The sequence below is a fragment of the Elaeis guineensis genome, chromosome 6 (genome assembly GCF_000442705.2).
Source record: "Elaeis guineensis isolate ETL-2024a chromosome 6, EG11, whole genome shotgun sequence".
NCBI classification, from domain to species: Eukaryota; Viridiplantae; Streptophyta; class Magnoliopsida; order Arecales; family Arecaceae; genus Elaeis; species Elaeis guineensis.
This window is the reverse complement of record NC_025998.2, coordinates 14,960,031-14,979,027: the sequence shown is the minus strand read 5'-3', so window position 1 is coordinate 14,979,027 and position 18,997 is coordinate 14,960,031.

The window sequence follows — 18,997 nt, the reverse complement described above, 5'->3', positions numbered from 1 at the left end:
AAGAAAAATAATAATTTAATAATAATAATAATATATTAAAAATTAATAATGATAAATAAAATAAAATGAAATATTTAAAAATATTTAAATTTTTTTGTAATGAAAATAGTTATGCTTTTTAAAATAATGATAAAATATTATTTTTAAAAAATAATTTAATATTTTTATTTGTTATAATTTAATACTTTTGCTTGTTTAGTCTCTGTGTTTTATTATGATTATGATTTAATATTTTAACTAGGATTAGTGGAATTCAGGATTGGTTCGGGATTCGATCCGGATCCGATTCGATTCAACTCAGATCTGGTCCGAGATTTGGGTCGAGGTCGAGATCTGGATCAAGATTCAATTTGGATTCGAATCGGATCCAGGTACATCTATATATTTTCATAGAGAGATACATGATAGTGATTTAATACATACATTGATATAATCTTAGACTCTTGCTCAAGAGTCAGAGTCCTCAAAATGGACTATGTGAATAGCTCTTGAATACCCCAATTTGGTCAGTTTAGAAATGCATTAATTTTTTATTATTATCATGATGTTTTTTATTCTATTGTAAAAAATTTCATCACAGTTATCTCATTTTATTTATTAGTATTTATATTTTTTTTACTATTATTGTTAATTATTATATTCATTTATATATCAAATTAGTTATATACATGGTTTAAGCATTACAGGTATGATGCCAGGAGAGAGATGACCACGTTCGAGTTTTCAGCCTCCCCTTGAGGATAAGCCTTCCCCCATTTCCACTGTCGTACCATCGGAGCTGCTAGAGGGTGCTACATAGGTGGATCCGAGTGGTATTTTAATATTTTTTACATAATAAAATTTGATTTTAATTATATCTATTAGGTTTATAGATAGCTATCATACTAATTATTTATTCATTATTATTTTAGACCATTCGGTATAGGTGGTGAGGCAGGAGTGAGGTCTATCGAAGAACCTCACTCTGGAGTATTGGAGATGCGAGCACGAGGGACAACATCTTCATATCGAGATTTCATCTGGCTTCACTACGCCCTTAGAAGATGCTACAAGCTATGACAGACTGAATTGGGCATCATATGTTGCAGCTATCCTAGTGACACTCTCCGATGGGCATCACGTTACACTGGCTCAGAAGAAGATCTTTTATAGCCACTTATAGATAAAATAATATTTAGTGAAATATTTAATTAGTATTGTATTCTTATAATATTTGTTATTGGTAGGTTATATTTGATATTGTTGATTTTGAGCACGATTATGTATGGCGAGCTGTGGATGATAATCTATACTTGTATTTTAAAAATTACTGGCATTACATTCATCACCACTGGTATGCTGTAGTGGAGGACCAGGAGGTGGAGGCAGTGCAGCAGCGATCATATGACAGCATTAGTATCAAGGGCTGGGCTATCATATACCGTAGGTATCGGGATCTGGCATATCAAGTTAAGCATCCAAATTTCTTTTTAGAGTTTAACAATTGAATCATTTATTCTTAAATTCAATTGGTTACTTACTAATTTGACTGTTAACTATACATGATCGATGTGTCCAAAATATTATGAATCGGGCGAGACAAACCATCTCGCATTGTGAGGGTTTGAGGTGGTTCGCTTGCCATATAGAATAGATAATAAGTAATTTTTATTTAATATATTTAACTCTTTAACTATTTAAATTTTTTTTATTAATTATTCTCAAATTACAGAGAGATATAGAGAGTGGCGAGCTTTCTGGTAATATTGAGATCTACCAGTAGACCCACCAGTGACGGTCAAGAGAGTGGATGGTGGGGAGCCAGAAACTTTATGTAAGTTTTTTTAACTATTTTTTTTTTGACATTTTGATTTTCAATACAAACTTAGAATAGTTATAACTTTAATTTTCAGAATCATATGATAGAGATGCAATCCCAGCCTACCCTTGAGGGCTCGACTGCACCCATAGATGATGAGTTCTGTGATCATATGCTTGGTATAAGACCCTGTTATGTTAGAGGGCTAGGGTATGGGATCAGAGCTTCCTCATTCTTATGCTTATCCAAGGCTAACATCCATGCTGTCTGCGATGTCTGACTGGTAGAGATAGAGATAAATTGTTAAGGATCGACAGCAGACTGCTGAGGATCAACAGCCGACTGTTGAGGATCGACAATGAACTGATGAGTTGGCTGCACGCATTGACTTCTACCAATCGTTCCAGACATAGATGATGGAGCAAATGGCATAGATGATGGAGCAGATGAGGCAGCAACAGGTCGGTCCATCATGCTCCACCCGTTCTCCTTCTTCAGATACGTTTGATGGCCAGCAGCTTGTTTCTATTTTTTTATTTTTATTTTAGACCTCTTGTAATTATTAAATTTATTTTTATAATTATATTTTAATATAATAAAATGATCAAATTTATTTATGGGCTTATTGTGTAAATTTTTAATTTTAATTTTATAGATTATTAATATAAATATTAAAATATAAATTAAAAAATATATATTTATAAATTATTTTTTAAATAAATATTATATTTTAATTAGTGATGGACTTATTTGTAAATAATTTTTTTTAAAAAAAAATAGAAATTCTTTTTAGAATTATTTATGATTGAATATTTTCATCATAAATAATATTTTTTGACTAAAATATTTATGATGCAAATTTTTATCACAAAAAATAATTTATTTTATTTTTTAAAAAATATAAAATTTATTTTTTAAATTATTTATGATAAAAATTTTCATCAAAAGTAATTTTATTTATGATGAAAAAATGATTCCATCATAAATTCATCTATTTGTGACGTAATTTTTTCTATCACAAATAATTTAAAAAAATTATGATGAAATAATTTTGTCATAAAAAAGTAATTATTAGCAATAAAATTATTTTTCTAATGTAAAATATTATCTGTAACCTATTTTTAGTGATGAATTATTAGCGATGAAATTTTTTATTATAAATAATTATTTATGATGAAAATTTATTATTTGCGATGCTTTGTTTGCATCGCAAATATCTTTTTCTATTGTAGTGCCTTTGTTGACAAGTTAAGAGTGACATCATCTTCTTTCACAAGATGGCCATAGGCCTTAACAAAGGCAATGTGATAAAGCTAGGAAAAAACATCAGCCATGTCAGAAGTAAAGGCCAGATAAACCTTAGAGGTTCTAGACACGGCTAGGGATTTCTGATTTCTTGAAGAAAGATATTTAATAGTAGAAAATGAAGGTGGGGTGTGAGAAGGTTCAGACTGGGTACTGGTGGATATCATTGTAGAAGAATTAGTAAGTCGGTTAGAAAAAGATGGGATGCTGAAGGAAGGAGCCTTTCTACATCTGGAGTAAAAATGACCAAACTATAAACATTTGAAACATTTGAGAGGGTTCTTACGGACCTGCTTGAAGTGTCCTAAATCTCCACAATGAAAACATACCCCCTTTTTAAAGGAAGCAGGGCGAGCAGGGGTCCGACTGTTCGAGACAGCTGCCGGGTGTAGTGACGGAGGGGAGACGACAACCATACCTAACAAACGGCGCTCAGTACTTGAAACTAAAAGAAGCTACGGTAGATGGGGGGGCACATGGCTGTGATAGTAGGACCTCAGCATAGAATTATCCAAAGCCGAGCATCGAAGGACAAGACGATGAGGAAAAAAATATTTACTATACATTAAAGTTGAGACCAGGGGTCCCCCTGCCCCCCCCCGATCGACAAGTGTCAGAGCTCCCGACATGCCATGTGTCAAATTCTAAACTCCTCCGATGGCTTTTTATTTTTTCTCCATTTCTTTCTTCGAACATGTCCCGACCTCTCGCACGGGCACCCTCTCCTGCCCGCTTTCCTCACTGTCACCTCTTGTCAGTCTCCGCCAATATCTTTCTCTCCATTGTTGCTGGCATCAGGCTTTCTGCTCCAATCTGAGAGATGCTGACCTCCTCCTTGCTCTCCTCGTTGTCACCTCCCATCATTTTTCTCTCCATCATCACTGACATCGGCCTTCTCCTCCGATCCCCTTCGGGTACTTTACTTCTCATAGATCTCGAAAAAAAAAATAAAAAAAAAAAGAAAAAAAAAACTAATATAAAATCCCAACTATCGTCTTGGCTTCCCTCAGCTGCTCGAAGCCTCTCACCTGGTTAGATTCTTGAGGACCGAAAAAAAAAAAAAGAAAACATCCATCATCTTGGCTTCCCTGTTCGGCCGCTAGCTCCAAGCCTCCCACCCGCTTGGACTGTCGAGGACGAGGAAAAAAAGAAAAAAAAAACCGACACAAAACGCCAGCCATGGTCTTGGCTTCCCTGTTCAGCCGCTCCAAGCCCTCCACCACTCCTAGCGGATTCAGGTGCTTTCCCATCAATTTGTGTGCCTTCCCAACACAAAACCCCGGCCATCATCGTGGCTTCCCTGTTCGGCCGCTAGCTCCAAGCCTCCCACCCGGCCGCTTGGGACTCCTGAGGATGGGAAAAAAAAAAGGGGGGGGAAAAACCCAACACAAAACGCCAGCCATGGTCTTGGCTTCCCTATTCAGCCGCTCCAAGCCTCCCAACCACTCCTAGCGGATTCAGGTGCTTTCCTACCTTCCCAACACAAAACCCCAGCCACCGTGTAAGCTTCCCCTCCCACCCGATTGGGACTCCGGAGAAAAAAAGAGGGAAAATATAGGAAAAATCAATGAAAGCAAAGGAAAGATGGATTATTTGTCCGGACAAGTTGAAGGCAAGGATGACCATGCGATAAGGCTCACCAAATTCTGCCCGTGTGTTCAAAGCAAATTTTTATATATTGTTTTATTTATTGGTTGGATTTTTTTCTCTTGCTTGATCCCCATCCCATTCATGATAGGGGAAATGTTGATGAGGAGTGATAAGTTCAAAATTCTATGCAAGTTTCAATGTCAAACTGAAGCATTAATCCTCAGTATCCTTTTCAAGGTCCATATTTTTGCGTGGTATTGCTTAGTATATATTTCCTCCATTTTATCTCAGGGTGCACAAATTGTGAGAAGGGGGTGCAAGCTCACAGTGTGCCAGCCGCTGCTGATTTATTTAAGAAGGCAAATGATATCCTTAGTTATGTCAATTATTCAGCTAGATTTCTTATTATATACATGTTACATCTTAAAGGCCATTCCAATATGCTCATCTTGATCTTTCTCCTTTGCCTTAGTTTCGACCTCTTGGATGTTTGCAGCAATGGACCAAAAGAAAGGCTTGATTTAACAGTAATAAGCCAGGTAGGCTTGATTCAACAGGTATAAGCCAGATAACCTGATGCAGAATTTTGGATACATATCCACATTGTTACGGTCCTCAACCTCCAGCATCTGTTAGTTGGCGCTTTCTTATGAATGTCAATCTTAGATATGTTGCTATTAGCAGATGTTTTCTTTAACATTGGTGTTACATAATATTAAGATTATTTTCTGATACTGCAAGTAGTTTCTCTAAAAGGCTTAATGAAAAATTATGACTCTTAAATTAGAGTGGGCAACTAAAGATGATTTTTAGTGCTAATATTGTTTGGAGGTATGTTGCCATTATGAGTATACTCTCCATTTACCACTAATTGGCAATTAGATTCAGCCCATTGCATATAGTCTAGCATTTGACATGTTATAAGAAATATAATTTATTTGTAGGTCTGGTAGTAAATCCAGTTCCTTATAGCATTTTTCTAATGATCATGTTGTATTTTGATATTATTGGAGATAGAAATATACTGAAAATTATATTGATAATCAAATGGGTACAAATTATTTGCATCTTTTAAAATACAGCTTTTAAAATGGTTACAAATTATATTGGTAAATCCAATTCCTTTAAAATATCATGCTTCTATCAAGATTAAGCTCTCAAAACCTCAAGGGACCAACTCACACTGCCATTGGTATTTTTGTTACATTTGGAGATAGTTGATATTTTTGTTATTGTAGTTTTCATCACAGTTTATTGAGAATTATGTATGTTTTTAATAAGTAATTGAAACATATGAAGGTTTAATTAGTTTATAAATTTAATACACATTCTGTTGCATGGTCACTCGCCTAATCACCTAAGCTATAGGTGGCCGGGATCAATGCCAATTAAAATCATAGAAATTTTCTTATATGGGCATATTTACTATAGATTATGTGGTTTTCATGGCTAGGCAAAATTTGTTGTTTTCAATTTTTTTTAATAATGCTATTTATAGGGTTTCATGTTGTGGGCCAAAATGGGCATAAGCTGTATCATAGTGAAGTCATCGATTTCGCTCAATAGATAAGATTATAAATCTCATTATCTTTTTTTTAAAATTATTAACTTTTTATTATGTTTCAAAAATACATTACTATTTTTTATAGCTTTTAGTTTGCGGAAAAAATAAATTTTAAAACTAAAGATGAAGTTCCGGACAGGGATGATATTCAGTGTTTTATATTTGATATATGTAGTTATTTGTTTTGCTAATGTACCAATTACTTTGCATTGAATGATTGCATATTTTTAAAGAAGAGAAATAGAACCAAAATAATTTTATTTAAAAAAAATTATATGATGAAAAAAATAATTAATTTATTATTATTATATTTTATTAATTATTTTTAAATTATTATTTATATAGAGTCTGCTGCATAGCACAGGTTACTTTGCTGGTTATCATGGCGAGAAGATAATATGGTCCAGTGCGCTGTAGCAACGATTCGCGGCACCTTGAGAAAGCGCGATGCAGTAGGTTGGCTATTATGCGGTATATCAGCGGGTGGTGGCCCAAGGATGGAAGATTTGTTTCCTACTTGATGACGAATTCCCAGAGGCAAAGCATTTGACCCAGTCAAAGAAGGTAGAGAAGAGATCTTTGCTTGATATGGCGATGGGCCCGAGAATCCGGAAAGTGTGGGTGTGAGAGGAAGAAGGACGGTGAGGTTGATTTCGGGAGTTTGATCTTCGCTTCGGAATCGCCGGAGCCATGAAAACTGGCCGGGCTTATGTTTTTGTAGCAATGTCCAGAATTAAACGCAAATGTAAGTCATTACACAAGTTTTGCAGTGCTCGCTGAGACAATAAAATTGGTCTACATCTATGGGGTTCCTGACTAATTCAGAATTGATGCGCTTAAACCGGATCCATTTAGCAAAACCAGATCCTCCCTTCACAACATAGAAGTGAACAAATATAGTGTCATGAATACTTCTACCATTTGGTGAAGCGCTAATGAAGTCCAATTGCTTCATATAAATTGATCTTTCTTAATATTGTGGATTTAGATTAAGCTTAGGTGCACACCTACTATGTCTGAACCTCAGACCACTATCTGACTGATAGATACTGCCATATCTGAAACGTGTGTACATACTCAACCATCAAATTTGAGCTGCTCCCTCCTAAGCTTCCAATGCTGTGAACTGAGACCATTGAACTTGCTCTCAATTCATCAGTGAGAACCTAAAACTGACCTTATACTACGCCCAAGAGCCACATGTGAATCCCAGTTATGTCAACGTCTGAAGAGCCTGTAATCCTGATCGCAGTGGGATCACCTCCTACATTTATAAGCTTTCAAAAGGGGAAAAATGGGGGGATATAGACTAGAAAGAGAAGATGTTTTTACATTTTCCTTCTTGCAATCCCACCAGACGGAACCTCAGGCACCGTCAATCTGGCCATTACCCTCGATAGTGATACCAGTGATGTCTCTTAAAGAGATCCAACCGGCGGCATTTTGCGAAGTCCACAATTTGGTGCCGCAATATTTTCCTTCAAACTGCGAGAAAACTTTCCTCGCCAAAACAAAAGCGAAGCCCACTCCTGTTGCTCTATTGAAACCCTTGCCAAAATATTTTCCGCTAAATATATTGAGCAAGGATCCCTTTCAGTGTGTGCGCGACACCTCAGGGTGTGGTACGTGCACCCATGGATGGTTTCCATCGCTGGATGGACGACCCGAGCACGGGCCGTGCAACGCACACCATGTGCGTTGTTTAATTGCCATCTATTCTATGATGGACATCATCCAGGGGTGCACCGCACCTTGTGGTGCCACACGCGCTCCATAGGGGATCCTCGAATGTGGATGCTAACGTAATGACAGTGGCCTTCGAATGTCACTCGACTCAGCATGAACGCCTTTCTGGAAGGGATGAGCAATGTTGGCCGCCCAGTGCTCAAGCAGGTAGGTGTCCAAGCTTTCAAGAATGCCTAACAGTCACCAATTTATAATATGCAGTGCGTAACTACTCGTATATATATGTGCAATAGATCCACGTGCATAAATTTGTACAGATCATATATCCACACATGCATCCATATGCTTGAGAAAGACAATAACACGACAATCAAAGCCGCATAGTTACCTATCAGCTAGTGTGCGCACACACTTATATCCATGTGTATGGAGTAGAGCTAATATGCGGACACCTAGCTGAAGTAAGGTTAATCCAAATAAGAAGAACGGGATTCAACATCAATGACTCGAGCTATTGTATGTGATCAATCACCTTTAAATTGTTTATAATTTAAAAAAATTATATAATTTAGAGATCCTTAGCTTAACTATATATCACTAACACATTCAATGGTCAAAAATGGATAGTTTAAATAACATGAGTACTGCATTTTTTGATTGGTGGTGGATGTATAGATGAGAGATCTTCAAATCATATGATTTTTTGATAATAAGTAGTTTAGAGATAACTAATCACATCAAGCAACTAGGATCATCAGTATCGGACCTGCGGTCATCTAATCAGGATGATCTTACTTGGATTGTTGTTTGGACAGCCACACGTTGGCTCACCTCTATGTAAATGAGGTAGACTTGGCTACACTTGAGTGGACATCCCAGCTTGATTAGATTTGAATCAAATAACAAGAATTCTACATCAATAATCAAAGCTAATGGATGTGATCTCCTATTTATAAACTACTTACATATCAAAAATTATATGAGATTTTAATGTCTATGAATCAAATGATCAGAAAAATCAACCATTTAAGTAACACCAAACATTTTTGACCATTTGATGTAGAGTACAGGGGTCTCCAAATCATATAACTTCAGATGTGTGAGCACTTTGAAGCCAGTGGTTTAGCTACACAAGAGGATACCAAATTAGCGGCCGTTCACCTCAAAGAATATAAATGTTGAACTGATCCTCCAAATATTAAAGAGAAGAGGATGAGCACCATCGATCTAGATCCCCTAGTTGGTTATCCAACTGATCATAGTCCTCAAGCCCCTTTCTGGAACAATGTTAGTTACTCTGTAATGTTAGTCCTCAAGCTCCTGTGAATGCCCCTGTTAGCTCTGCCAATGGGATAGTGATGTCAAGCAAACGGGAACAACCCGCTGCTGCCAAGGACGAATGTGACATTCGAATTACAAAACTGCCTTGCCAGTACTCAAAATGCATGTCGTGGAGTATAGTATTGTATGCAACAAATATGCTACAGCCAATGGCAATCTAATTATTGGAGGTGCATAAACGGTGCCTGAAGTATATGGGTGTAAATGGCACTTCAGAACTTCGGTACATAGATGGCGCTTAAAAGTATAAGAGTGTCAATGGCAATTCAGGACTTTTTTTTTTTTTTTTTGATGTAATAGGAGGCAAGACAGCCACCTAGATTTTATTAATAGGGAGTCATAAAAGAATGTACAACAAGGGGAGTAAACATTCCCCATAACCAAACAAAACAGGGTAGTCAACCAAAACTCCCAAGATACAGACAAACAAAACTAGGGTATTCAACTCAGAGTGTAGTTTAATTGTACACAACTAGAAACCTCATATAAGAAACAAGAAAGTAAGCAATGCTGTTGAAAATCTGAAAACAGGGGCTCCTATGCAATTGTAGCCTGAAATGCCTGAAATATCAACTTCCAAATTTGCAATCTCTTAGTAGTATTGCATCACAACAGATGAAACAAGGGCCTATAGATGCATGGAGCTCAAAAAAAAAAAAAATTTAAATTGGTTGCTGCTGAAGAAAAGTTTGTAGATTCCTCTATAGCTTTTCATGACCATCCTGGCTCTTAGGAGCCCCTAAGTGACCCCAATAATGAAATGAATGCAAGATTTTTTGTAGAAGGGCATATTTAGAACAGCTTTTCTTCAAGAAGATCCTTGAGTTCCATTCCTGCCAATCTTCCAGCAGAGCACAGCCATTAGTTGATCTGCAGCTTTTCTCAAGGATTTGTTGAATTTTTTTTTCTCCAATCAATCCACATGGCATGCAAAGTTTGGGGCCATCCTCTAATATTCAGCTGAACTTTTAATGCCATCCAAATAGAATGGACAAAAAGGTATTTGACCAAAAGATGAGAGATAGTTTTTGAGTTGGCTCTATAGAGGGGGCAAACGAAACTACCTAATCAGCCTTTTTTTTATCAACACCTCTCCAATGTGGAGTTGATTTTGAAGGGTGAGTCATAAAAACACTTTCACCTTCTCTGATATTATAGCTTTCCAAATAACTTTATAGTAAGGACAAAGCAATCCACCATTATTTATGAATTTGTATAATGAATCCACAAAAAACAAACTATTAGAGGTGAGTTTCCATATTGGGACATCCACTGTTCGCAAAGGCCAAACATTGGCCAAGCATCCTTTAAGCATTTCCAATTACCTTGATTGGAGAAGAGTAAGAGAACCCCGGAGTTTGATATTCCAAATCAGATTTTTTTTTTTTTTTGACCATTGCGATGCTACCGAATAATTTTGATTGATAACTTGTATATAAAGCTCCTCAAAAAGATCACCCAAAGTGGTAGGTCCACACCAAATATCCTCCCAAAATTTAATTTGTGATCCATCTCCCAGTCTGAAGGAGAGAGAATTCCAAAAGGCCTTGAGTTGTTTACTGATATCCTTCCAAACTGAAGACATTCTTCTGAAACTCCTTTTGAAACTCATGCTGAACTTCTTCTTAATATAGTAAACTTACTTGATTTGCTTCCACCAAGGGGATTCAGAACCTGCCATGAATTTTCAAGCCCATTTTGCTAATAGTGCAAGGTTCATTTGTTCAATATTCTTGATTCCTAAGCCACTTTGTTCTTTAGATCTACAAACACAGGCCCAATTCCCTAAGCAATGAAAAATCCACTAACTTTTTTCTGTCCCCTCCACAAGAAGGCATGTCGCAAGCGGTCTATCTTCTTAAGCACCCAACTAGGAAGTTCAAACACTGACATGTAGTATGATGGTAGAGCAGTTATCACAAAATTAATCAAAGTAACTCAATCGCCCCAAGAGAGGAATCTATCTTTCCAAATAGTTAACCTTGAATGGATTTTCTCCAACAAAGGCAACCAGCAGTACTTCAGCATTTTCTGACCATATAATGGAAAACTAAGGTAGGTGAATGGAAACACCCCTCTTTTGCAATTCATTAACAATGCAAATGACTCCCCTTCAGCATCTAGCATATTTATACACACCATAGAACTTTTATGGAAGTTGATTCTTAGTCCTGAAGCTCCTTCGAAAGTCAAAAGAATTGCTTTCGCTGCAATCACACTAAGTTTTTTACCAGTGCAAAATAAGATCGCATCGTCCATAATTGCAAACACTTGATGCCTCTGCAAATGCTATTAGATCCAATCCCTTTGACCAACCCAATTGTTCCTGCCTTTATAAGCAAAGTAGACATAACATTAGTGATAAGAATGAATGGTGCCAGGGACAAAAAATTCCCTACCTCAAACCTTGTCTACGTCTAATCCAATTCTCCGGTGTTTCATTTATGAGGACTGCAACTAATGCTAAAGATAGCAAGTTATAGATTCAATCAATTCATATTTTAAAAAATTTTTTGAGCTGAAAAATTATAAAAAAAATTATTAATCTTGTCAAAAAAATTTTCAAAATTTAATTTATAAAAATACACCTTTGCGACCTGATCTTCTGTTATTCAGTACTTTGTTACTGTGGGGGAGGCGCCTGATCGTCGAAATTTGGCTTTTGAAATCCATTTAGACAGAGAAGGTGATTTTCTAGGCTCATAAACAAAATTATTTCGTGGGACCGCAGATTCTTGGGGGTATAAGTGGGCTCGGGGGCCGAGACGGTAACGATCCATTCAAAAGTACATCCTCGACCAGTGGATTTTATGAGGGCTGTGTTCCCCTAAGCTAGCACAATTCCAAATACTTTTAGGTCAAATTGTACGTCTCCGGCCACCCTATGCCCCATGACTTGCTTGTCTTGAATCTGAGGAAACCATTTTAACCTAGCTCAATGGTATACGAGATTAGCATGAATGGTTCTTCCCTCAAAAGAAGGAAAAAAAAAAAGAAAAAAAGAAAAAAAAATTAGCATCGTCATGTTATAGCATGAAGAAAGGGTTATGATTTGCTGTACAAGACTGTACTATCTCTTGAGAAACGTATCATACGACCATATTGATAAAGTACTGATATCTTCTCCGTATCAAGTGCTGGTATCAAAATGTATGCCATATATATTTATGGAATATACCAGCTGAATGGCTGTGCTTATAGGATTCAGTACCAAGATTGAAAACTTAGGCACAAGTCTTCATCCTTTAATTAAATCCCAAACAGTTGGAGGAAAAAAAAAATAATAATAATAAGCAGGAGAAAGTGGAATGAGATCTTATTTTTCTATATATTTATGGGATGGAGTAGATCTCATTATATATAATTTTTATTTCTTTTAAAAGGAAACAATCCAACTGATCCCATTATATACAATTTTCATTTCTTTTAAAAGGAAACAATCTAACTGTATGATAGCTCATTGCCATCTTTACCATCCCTAATTAGACTAGCTCAACAAGGATATACTACCTACTTCCCAATACTTCCTTTCAAGATGGGACGAAGATATTATAGAGTTCCAACTTATTACAAATAAATATAAAAACTTAATATTAAGTCTTTTCGTATAAATATCAGCTAGTTGTTCAGAGAATTTGATAAAAGAAAGGTAGATAATTCATAGACACTATAAGAAATCTGATTTTTTACGATGAAATTTTTTCATTGCTAAAAATGAAACTTTCATCGCTAAAATTATTAGCAATGAAAATTTTTATCGCTAAAAATTTATAGAAAAAGCCTCGTAGCAAAAAGTCTTAGTGACGAAAAAAATTTATTTCGTCACCAAAATTACTCGACCACACGATAGAAAAGTTCGTAGCATTAACGGCGTAATTTTTTTATCTCAAAAGCTTATACTTTCGTCACTAAAATTATGATGAAAAATATTTTCATCATCAAAAATGAATATTATTCATTGTAATTTTTTTTTAATTTTAACAACAAAAATAAAATTTCATTATAAAATTTAATGATGAAAAATAATTTTCATCGCAAAATTTAGTGATGAAAAATAATTTTCATCGCTAATTTAGAGATAAAAAAATAGTTTCATCATTAAATTTGCGACGAAAAAAATTTTGTCGTAAAATTTATGATGAAAAAATTTTTGTTGCAATTTTAACAATAAAAAAAATAATTTCATTGCTAATTTAGCGACGAAAATAAAATTTCATTGCTAAATTTATGGCAAAAATAAAATTTCATCGTTAAATTTATGACAAATTTTTTTTGTCCCAAATTTAATGATGAAATATAAAATTTCATCGCTATAAAAATAAAAAAATAAAATTTGCTATGAAAAATTTTATTTTTAGCAACGAAAATTTATTTTATCGTAATTTCAGTGACGAAAAATATTTCATCGTAATTTTTAATAAATTTTTTTTTAAATAGGAGATGAAATTTTTTGATCATTTTTTGTGACGAAATTAATATTTCATCACTAAATTAATTTAAGGATGAAATAAAATACTTTTTACTATTTTTGCCATGAAAGTACCTGTTTAAATGCAAATTTCTATTAGATAAAGCATATTTTACATAGAAACATGTGAACACAATAAAAATATTCAAATTCTAAGTAAGAATAAGTTTCATAGCTATCATTATCAGATATAAAAGTATGAATTCATACATCATTTAAAATTAAAAAAATACAAACTATATATCATCACAGTCATTGGCCTCGTTCTCTCTTCCAGGCATCGATCTCTGGACCAATGTGTGTCACGATGGTTGTGCAGAGTGGGCATCATGTGGCTGTAGATGTGCTAACTCAGAGACATCAATATCAAGCCATCCTACCATCGCAGCCACTATCCTCTCGAGCATCTAGCTGTAATTCATCCAATAAGTAATTTGATCCTGCATCATGCTCATCGATGTCCTGACTGCCTCTGACATCGAGACATCATCATACCGATCAGACGATGAACTACGAGATTTTTTTGAGTACATACTGTGCCCAGATCCTAGCTGTCGTTCGAAGACGGCATTCAAGATCGCATCATCTGTCATCGAACAAATAGATTGTGATCCAGCATTGTTGTCAGATCCAACCTTCCTCGTCGTCTACTCTCTCAATTGTAATATTTTTTCTTTCACAATAAACCAAATAACACCATAAGTTTGTTTCAAAGGCTTTAAAAATATTCAAAATATAGTACCATACTTATATGACGCTGCCTCGCCTCCTCGGTCACAAACTCGCCACTCTTGCTCTAATAAAATTTATCATAAGTGTTGACCCCGGATAGTCTCTATTCAAACAAAAGAAAAGAAAAAAAAGGATATTAAAGTAATTTATATATTCAATAAGAACTTACAGCGTGCAATTACATATGCAGTTACGTACTATCCTCTTCATTCTTTGTGCAAAAGAGGCACTCCCTTACGTATGAATAGAATCAATCTTACTCCTATTCATCTTGTTCGCCTCCGATCGTCGCTAAAAAATACATACAGTTGTAACCAATAAAAGGCATAACAATATCAAAATAACTTGAAATACTAAACATACCTTAAATGCCTCACTTCCAAAATGCTCGCATAACCACCACTAATCGTCACTAGACCCAGCCCAATTTTTATAAGGCTGGGTCATAGGGTCAATCCCCTTCGCCCGCAGCTGCTTGTAGTATGTATGAAGCCTACATCACTGATCTCTGTATCTGTTTGCAGCTATTTTGAGAATATATATCGTCACTTGATCGTCGGTGCAATCCTCGAAGTTAATACTATCCTGCACATATGAACATTCGTCATGATAAGAAGCAAAGATATAGAATTATCCATGTAACAAAGAATTATCCATTTAACAAAAAATTATCTATGTAACAAAGAATTATCCATGTAACATCCTTGAAGTCTAACAAAGAGACTAGAGAAAAGATAATATGGACCATATAATAATGTGCAAGACATAGAATTATCCATTATTTATAGAACATTCTTACTATCCTGCACATTCAAAGTTAATTCTTACCTTGATGTGATAGACAAGGGCATTGCGGTATCGAGGGACAACATGCTTGAAACTTTCGATGGCCTATGGAAAATGATTCCACATGTACAAACTGATCTCATTGGCGACTATACTAGCCTCTGTGCCAACCGAAAGATCTCGAAATATCTGTACGTTTAGCTTTTCATTGTGCGTATGCACGTATTTCTCTAAAATGAGGTCCTTACTAAGACCATGCACCACACATCGCTGTTGTATTCCTGCATATGAAAATTCATGAAATGAACATATATCACCTACCAATAGATGTATATAACAAAAAAATGTACATAGTTTATAAATTTGATAGAGGTGTACCTATGGAGGGATGATGCTGTGGTGCCATGACCTCCGATTGGGTGGGCTCTAGCTGAGCACTAGCCTGCTTCACAGACTTGAACAGCTGAGTCTCATCTAAGTCCTTTGATTCAACATGTAAAATGCTAAAATAAGGATGTATATCATCAAGTGGGGCCTGCCGTCTATCCCATGAACGTCCACATCTAGGATCCGCCATGATGTTGTAATGATTAAGATAATTCAAATCAGCATGTAATCAAAAAAACTCAAATACTACATGATGTAACAAAAAATAAATTGATTATTTATTCATATTAATTATTATTCTCAGAATCTGAACTCGTATCCATATAGTCATCCTCAACAGGACTCGTAGAAGGCATCGATCCTAAAATGCTATCATCATCATCATTGATGAAGTCATTATCCACATGTGATTGTGACCCCAAATTATTATTGGATCGTGCCCATGCCTGTGCTAATATTCCAACAATAGGAACATCTTCAGGTTCACAGTCATCTCATTGCAATTATCCTATGTCGACCATGTCAGCTGGCACTAATATATTATCTGGTGCTTACATTTGATATACTTCATTTTTAATAGTTGCACGAATTTTATTCTCTAGACCTTCATCATTTGGGCATGTGAAAAGTGCGGGATCGAACAAATATCTATGCTGAGCCCTTATTGCAACTCGCCAAGGCTCTTTCATTTTGGTGTCCTCAACATATCACACTAGTCTTGCTTGCTTTGCAAAAATATAAAGATCACTTTCATACCACAAGTGACCAGTGTGGACACTGATGAGCTGAGGGTCTATAACAATTAGCCTGTGTCATCCTAAATTATACCATCGACACTTGAATAACATAACCCACCGAAGATCACTATACCTCAGGTCCATAACCTTGTACAAAACATCAAAAAAATTCACTATCTCACCCTTGTGCTCTCCCTTCATGCTTATTCCATAATTCTATGTGATTCAATCATGATCGTGATTTTTCATTAAGAATTGCATATTATTGACTATGCATGCTGAAGATACCGATACACATCTATCAGATTTTCATACAAGTGCAGCTAAGTCATCACTATACAGTTGGAATTGTCTATATGTAGCTAAGCTAACTATAATTAAAAAAATAATAAGCAGGTTATGTTTGACAAAATAAATACTACATAAATGAACCTTAAGTCATGGTGAACATTAACGTAGCCTACTCGTTCGTCAAACCATGATGCGAATTGATTTCTATGTCATGCTGCTGCTGATGTAGGATTGATTCTTCTGAGTTCACTTTCATACTCACTGTAGTGATATAGTAATAACATGTATATTTTAATTTAGAGTCTACGAATACATATATTTATATAATATCAATATTAAAAAAATTAAATATGTATATTTACATCATGTATGCTTCCACCTCCTCATAATTGTTTAGCACATACCAATGCATGTCATCCATTTTTTGCAGTATCAATATTCAAAAATCTATCTTACTATATGGTCGGGCAATATTAGAGAACACAGACAATCCACGCATGTCACAAGCAGTATGCCTCGATGAACAATCGATGCAATTGTGGCATAATCAAAAAGTACCATAAAATCTTACACGATATTTTTTTTTCTTTTTATCCTTACCACAATTTTCATTCCATCTACTTGAATGACAAATCAGACATACTTGTAGATCTTTTTTATCCTTTCGAAATAGAACACAGTCATTCGGATATGCATGTATCTTTTCACAGCGTAGGCCCAAGTCATCGACTCCCAACTCGAGTCCTTCTAAAAATTTTTTGGCTTCGTAATGACTTGATGGAAGTAACTCTCTCTCACAGGCAGTATGTCCTTTAAAAATTTAAGCAATCAATTAAATGAGTTGTTTAACCACTTACCAAGTGTCTTCATATGTAATAACTTTATTACAGTGGACAACAGAGAGTACTTCTTACAATCAGGATAAATATCACTTTGCGCATCTCTTAATAGATGCTCGAATCTATCATTCATAGGCATGTTACTATCCTCCTTAGCTTCTTATCTCGAGATGGGTTGTTGATGTTCTGATTCTGCTTCCATATTTGCTTCAAATAACTTCAGATGGAGATCCTCAAAAATTTTTCTATCTTCTGCACCGAGTATTTGCCTTTCATGACTGAATGATCCACCTACTGATAATGTATTTGTGGAACTTCTGTGTAATATGCTCGAACCAGTTGGCAGATCTTCACCATGATAAATCCATCTCTTGTAAGTCACATCTATACCATGTTCGTATAAATGATTCTGAATGTTTGATAGGGTACACCAAAATAGATTCCTGCATCAACGACATGAACAACAAGATTTTTCATCTTTTTTAGTGTGATTGGATGCCATGTTCATGAAAGATGTCATACCCATAATATACTCGGGATAAAACTTATCGCGCAATGACATCCAACTATGATCCATGCTTATATATTTATAATGCAAACTATACAGTCAATCTTATATAATAATAGTTGACTAACGCCTTATATCCCCTACCTATAGGATGGGGTCCTATCCCATTCAGGAACGTGAGAATTTAATATTGTCATACATGTCTTCTATGCTAAAAAAATTTTGATAGCATTTCGATGTAGTTCTTCAGATACATAAACACAAATTGTGCTATGTACCTAGAGAATATGACTAAAAATGCTAACAAAACTCTTCGATGTAGAAGCACATGATATGCAATATAAAATTCACTCACATGTCCAAACTATCCACAAAGATAATTCGAGAATAGCATGTATAACATCAATATTTTTTTTTTCATTAAAGGACAAACATTGGTTCATGCACACTATCCTCGAACAGAAATTCTAAGGTTTATAGATTTGTTATACTACAATTAACATATTATTATTATAACCACTTTTATTTTTAAACTATTTTCAAATCTCAAATTATGCTTCATATAAGCAGTAGACCAACCAATAATTATAATTATACCTAACAACTCAAATCAATTAAAAAAATAAGAACAAAATTTAAAACACTGAGAACTACCAAAGTTGTTACTTTAGATTTGTGCAGCCACTAAACAATCATAAAATTTAAAATAAATCATGCCCTAATCTTCCGACTCCTCGCATAAATTTTAGAAAGAGAGGGAGAGAGAGAGGGGTATGGTGATGGATATAGATGATGACGGCGGTGCAGCAAGGGTGGCATAGTGACAGTGATGGCGGCAACCTACAGGATGGACTGTGAGAAAGAGAGAGCCATAACGAGAGAAAGGGGCCGTACCTGAGAGATCTTGAGAGATAGGGAGAGATCGTGGCTCGACGGACTTCAAAGAGGGATGGTGGTGCAAGTGG